General features: G+C 40.3%; 1 long non-coding RNA gene across 1 annotated transcript; it reads left to right on the top strand.

The window, feature by feature from the left end:
• Positions 1 to 2,080: 2,080 nt before the first annotated feature.
• On the top strand, positions 2,081 to 3,942 carry LOC148294756 (uncharacterized). The gene is made up of 3 exons (XR_015835485.1): positions 2,081 to 2,439; positions 3,001 to 3,064; positions 3,834 to 3,942. It is a non-coding gene; the product is annotated as an uncharacterized LOC148294756 (long non-coding RNA).
• Positions 3,943 to 6,495: the final 2,553 nt, after the last annotated feature.

Here is a 6,495-nt window from a genome sequence, read left to right as displayed (position 1 = left end):
AGCAAAGTAGAGCATGACATGTAAACAAGATCATGGACGTTTGAAATGTAAGGCACATAAATTGAAAAGCTCACAACACCAGATTTTGCAATTGAATCACTTCACAATTTGATTTTGACATTTACACACTTTGTATAATATTTGGCCCAATTTTGCGGCTCTTTACCCTAGATCACCTTGATTTCTCCTTATATCACCCTAGGGTCGTGACTACATTGGCCACACTTCTTTTCTCTTTTTCTTTGAATTTTTTTTTTTTAATAGCTCATTTATTGCCTTGAATACATTACAATCCGAAATACAATCATACTCTACATGTCCCCTAGATGGTAGGATGTTTAATGGATGATAAGGTGATAGAAAGAAATGGCTAAGTGTTTGGGCACAAAAGGGTTTACAATGGAATATGTACTGTATGGGTTGATGGAGGAAAAAGAAAGAGGCTTAACAGTTATTTGGTGAGTTTTGAGTGAAATCCAATCGCTAGAAGTATGGAATACACCAACCACTCCAATTAGGAACGAACTGCCGTTGACCTTGAATTGTCCAATTTCTCACACCTATTGATTTCTGATCGAGCCCAAAACTTTTGCAACATCATAATATGGTGGGAGGAGTCATTTGGTGAGTTTTGAGTGAAATCAAATTGCTAGAAGTACGGAATTCACCAACCACTCCAATTAGGAACGAACTGCCGTTGAACTTGAATTGTCCAATTTCTCACACCTATTGATTTCGGATCGAGCCCCAAACTTGGGCAACATCACAATATGGTGGGAGGAGTCATTTGGTGACTTTTGAGTGAAATCCAATCGCTAGAAGTATGGAATACACCAACCACTCCAATTAGGAACGAATTGCGGTTGAACTTGAATTGTCCAATTTCTCACACCAATTGATTTCGGATCGAGCCCAAAACATGGGCAACGTCATAATATGGTGGGAGGAGTCATTTGGTGAGTTTTGAGTGAAATCCAATCACTAGAAGTATGGAATTCACCGACCACTCCAATTAGGAACGAACTGCCGTTGAACTTGAATTGTTCAATTTCTCACACCTATTGATTTCGGATCGAGCCCCAGTCTTGGGCAACATCATAATATGGTGGGAGGAGTCATTTGGTGAGTTTTGAGTGAAATCCAATCGCTAGAAGTATGGAATACGCCAACCACTCCCGTTAGGAACGAACTGCCGTTGAACTTGAATTGTCCAATTTCTCACACCTATTGATTTCCGATCGAACCCAAAACTGGGGCAACATGATAATATGGTGGGAGGAGTCATTTGGTGAGTTTTGAGTGAAATCCAATCGCTAGAAGTATGGAATACACCAACCACTCCAATTAGGAACGAACTGCCGTTGAACTTGAATTGTCCAATTTCTCACACCAATTGATTTCGGTTCGAGCCCAAAACTTGGGCAACATCGTAATATGGTGGGAGCAGTCATTTGGTTAGTTTTGAGTGAAATCCAATTGCTAGAAGTATGGAATACGCCAACCACTCCAATTAGGAACGAACTGCCGTTGAACTTGAATTGTCCAATTTCTCACACCTATTGATTTCAGATCGAGCCCAAAACTTGGGCAACATCATAATATGGTCGGAGGAGTCATTTTGTGAGTTTTGAGTGAAATCGAATCGCTAGAAGTATGGAATACACCAACCACTCCAATTAGGAACGAACTGCCGTTGAATTTGAATTGTTCAATTTCTCACACCTATTGATTTCGGATCGAGCCCCAGTCTTGGGCAACATCATAATATGGTGGGAGGAGTCGTTTGGTGAGTTTTGAGTGAAATCCATTCGCTAGAAGTATGGAATACACCAACCACTCCAATCAGGAACGAACTGCCTTTGAACTTGAATTGTAACAACTGGATCCTTCTCCAACCATTCCAAAGCATCAACTTCCTGAGCTCGAAACGAAATAGTTCCTTCTTCAAACTTGTTCGTCTGCCTCATGAGTCGAACATATCCGAAAAGTAGCCCAGTCGGAGAAATATAAACACCTCAAACCCCAGTTGGAGTATGAACAGCTCATCGCTGTCTGATACTCTGTGTTAAGCACGGATTTCTCTTTGCATGCGGGTTTCTGTTGCGATTCTTACCTCTATTCCTTCATAACAATTGTTTCTGAGGTCGACATCTACAACATATCCAAATTCCAAGGCAAACGGAGATTTCTATCTACTGTAAATCGTGTTCAAGGTGAGACTAGTCTTCACTTTCATTCTGTTTGCTGGTTTCACTCTAGTGTGCCCTTATTCACTCTTGCATGTGGCCTTCCTCTGATCTAGTGGCTTCGTTCCTTTCATCAAAGTTGTTCGTCTTTGTCTTGGCTATAATCTGTCAAAATTGGAGCTTCATCCAAGAATTGTAGTCATCTCAAGGCTGGTTGAAGTGTTGCCTACTTATTTTGTTCTGCTGTATTGAGGTAGGCTCGAATTCTTTCTTGTGTGTTAATTTCTATTGATCAGGCGACAACACTTTCTTCATACAGGTTGTTCCTTAGTTATAGAACTATGACATATCCAAAATTCACAGCAATTTAAGTTCTATAACCATCTGAAACCTTGTTCAAAGTTAGTAAGTCCTCTAGTCTGCTGTTTAAATGCTACAGCACCTTACTCACTCTTGGATGTCGATTTCCTTTGTTCAGATGACCAAGGTTTCTTCTTGAAAGTTGTTCAGTTTCCTGTTTTCTACAACATATCCAACATTAGTGGTTATTCAATAAGTTTAGACCTCTCGGACAGAGTATAACTGAAACAAACTCCTCTCTCGTTATCAAGTGTTGTTTGGGAGTTTTACTCCTAGGGGGAATTCTTTGTGCATTGCAGAAAGATTCAAGGATTATGGTACACCGGTTCAGCGTACTCGATAAGAATGGTCTTAAACTAGTACACGCACTTTTAGAAGCCGGGGGTCAGGGCTTTAAATTAAATTATTGTGTTGAGCAATTTTATTGATTTAATATTTATGATGGCTTAAATAGGTACTCGGGTACCAGCTGATTCAAAGGAGGGACCCTCAAAGGGTCAGAGCAACTCGGACGCACAGTGAGTGGACTTTTGTTTTATAAATGGATTTTATGTTATTAAAGTTTCAATATTTGATCTTGAAGGATTTATTTATGGCTATTACTTTCCGAGCAGGAATAATGAAATTATATATATGTTCTCGATTATATGTTATTATATTTAAATGCAAATGGCTTGGAAAGTAAGAAATGAGGTTTTAATCATATTGAATGATTGGTTGAGGAATAAAATGGTAATTTCCAGGAAGGGCATGTATTTTGTTTTTAAACCACCATAGGTACCCAAAAATGTTGCCTTTGGATAAATTGTTGCTTTCGATTATAATGATGTCCAAGGACATCCCAGTTGCCTTCAGATGAGTCAGCGTGCGTTTGACAATTGCCCACAAGTTCGGGGACGCTCAAACTTTGTGGTGCTAGGAATGCGGCTTGGGTGGACCAAGTGTCCTCTGAGTCTTGCAAGGAATGCGGCTCGAGTAACTTTATGCTACCGAGACCTGCTAGGAGGAATTGACGGAAATTATGGAATTGACGGATTTATGATGGGTACACCTAGGTGGAAGGAAATTGTTTCCCTTTATTAATCTCAGATATTTTGTTAATGTTTCACTGAATATATGCTCAGCTATATGTATGAGGATTTGCATGCCTGAATTTTCATACGGATATTGAACATGGATATGATTAAATTTTCTAAATGTTTTAACAGAGGGGTTAGTATGTTGATACCTTATGTTCTAAAACTTTATTTTTGTCCACTCACGTTTTTCAATGTTTTGCGCCCCCAGGCAGTAGTCGTGTACGGGGACATCACCACAGGGCCGTCACTTTCCTCCATCCATCTCCTCCGCTACGTAGGAGTTCTTTTTGTATTTATACTGTTATCTTAAATTCTGAATTAGCTGCTCTGAAGATTTGCCCAAAGATCTTCTGTATGGCCTCAGGCCGGTTAGTTGGTTAAGTTGTTTGGATGTACGTTGAAAGCATGCTGGCGGTTGTGATGTTTTCTTTTTTATATGTATGCTTTCCAACAGGTGAAAATTTGGGAAAAGATTCAGTTTACAGAGGAGACTCTGCCGAATTTTCGGCGGATGTCAAACCTAAAAAGAATTTGGATTTTAGTAAGAAGGGCAAATTAGTCATTTGTGCCTGACACCCGCCAGGTGTCGGACACACACAGGGTTCGACTCGGATTCCAAAGTGGAATTTGGGTCGGGTCTTGTCATGAATTGTCCAATTTCTTACACCTATTGATTTCGGATCGAGTCCAAAACTTGGGCAACATCATAATATGGTGGGAGGAGTCATTTGGTATGTTTTGAGCCGATCGCTAGAACTATGAATTACCCCTACCACTCAACTTTGGAACGAACTGCCGTTGAACTTGAATTGTCCAATTTCTCACACCTAATGATTTCGGAAGGAGCCCAAAACTTGGGCAACATCATAATATGGTGGGAGGAGTCATTTGGTGTGTTTTGTGTTGAATCCAATCGCCAGAACTATGAGTTACCCCAACCACTCCAATTTGGAACGAACTGGCTTTAAACTTGAATTGTCCAATTTCTTACACCTATTGATTTCGGATCGAGCCCAAAACTTGGCAAACACTTAATATCGTATTAGGAGTCATTTGGTATGTTTTGAGTGAAATCCAATCGCTAGAACTATGAATTACCCCAACCACTCCAATTTGGAACGAACTGCCTTTGAACTTGAATTGTCCAATTTCTTACACCTATTCATTTCGGATCAAGCCCAAAGCTTGGGCAACATCATAATATGGTGGGAGGAGTCATTTGGTAAGTTTTGAGTGAAATCCAATCGCCAGAACTATGAATTACAACAACCACTCCAATTAGGAACGAACTGCCGTTGAACTTGAATTGTCCGATTTCTCACACCTATTGATTTCGGATCGAACCCAAAACTTAGGCAACATCATAATATGGTGGAAGTAGTCATTTGATGAGTTTTGAGTGAAATCCAATCGCTAGAAGTATGGAATACACCAACCACTCCAATTAGGAACGAACTGCCGTTGAACTTGAATTGTCCAATTTCTTACACCTATTGATTTCGGATCGAGCCCAAAACTTGGGCAACATCATAACATGGTGGGAGGAGTCACTTGGTGTGTTTTGAATGAAATCCATTCGCTAGAACTATGAATTACCCCAACCACTCAAATTTGGAACGAATTGCCTTTGAACTTGAATTGTCCAATTTCAAACTCCGATTGATTTCGGATCGAGCCCAAAACTTGGGCATCGTCATAATATGGTGGGAGGAGTCATTTGGTGAGTTTTGAGTGAAATCGAATCGCTAGAAGTATGGAATACACCAACCACTCCAATTAGGAACGAACTGCCGTTCAACTTGAATTGTCCAATTTCTCACAACTATTGATTTCGGATCGAGCCCAAAACTTGGGCAACATCATAATATGTTGGGAGGAGTCATTTGGTGTGTTTTAAATGAAATCCATTCGCTAGAACTATGAATTACCCCAAACACTCAAATATGGAACGAACTGCCTTTGAATTTGAATTGTCCAATTTCTTACAGCTATTGATTTCGGATCGAGCCCAAAACTTGGGCAACATCATAATATGGTGGGAGGAGTGATTTGGTGTGTTTTGAGTGAAATCCAATCGCCAAAACTATGAATTACCCCAACCACTGCAATTTGGAACGAACTGCCTTTCAACTTGAATTGTCCAATTTCTTACACCTATTGATTTCGGATCGAGCCCCAAACTTGGGCAACATCATAATATGGTGGGAGGAGTCATTGGGGTGTTTTGAATTAAATCCATTCGCTAGAACTATGAATCACCCCAACCACTCAAATTTGGAACGAACTGCCCTTGAACTTAAATTGTCCAATTTCTTATACCTATTAATTTCGGATCGAGCCCAAAACTTGGGCTACATCATAATATGGTGGGAGGAGTCATTTGGTGAGTTTTGGGCGAAATCCAACCGCTAGAAGTATGGAATACACCAACCACTCCAATTAGGAACTGCCGTTGAACTTGAATTGTCTAATTTCTCACACCTATTGATTTCGGATCGAGCCCAAAACTTGGGCAACATCGTAATATGGTGGGAGGAGTCATTTGGTGTGTTTTGAGTGAAATCCGATCGCTAGAACTATGAATTACCCCAACCACTCCAATTCGGAACGAACTGCCGTTGAACCAGAATTGTGCAATTTCTCACACCTATTGTTTTCGGATCAAGCCCAAAACTTGGGCAACATCATAATATGGTGGGAGGAGTCATTTGGTGTGCTTTGAATTAAATCCATTCGCTAGAACTATGAATTACCCCAACCACTGAAATTTGGAACGAACTGCCTTTCAACTTGAATTGTCCAATTTCTTTCACCTATTCATTTCGGATCGAGCCCAAAACTTGGGCAACATCATAATATGGTGGGAGGAG

The sequence above is a fragment of the Prunus avium genome, chromosome 4 (genome assembly GCF_965620075.1).
Source record: "Prunus avium chromosome 4, drPruAviu1.hap1.1, whole genome shotgun sequence".
NCBI classification, from domain to species: Eukaryota; Viridiplantae; Streptophyta; class Magnoliopsida; order Rosales; family Rosaceae; genus Prunus; species Prunus avium.
Note: the sequence above shows the minus strand (reverse complement) of the source record. Positions and strands in the feature narration are given on the sequence as shown.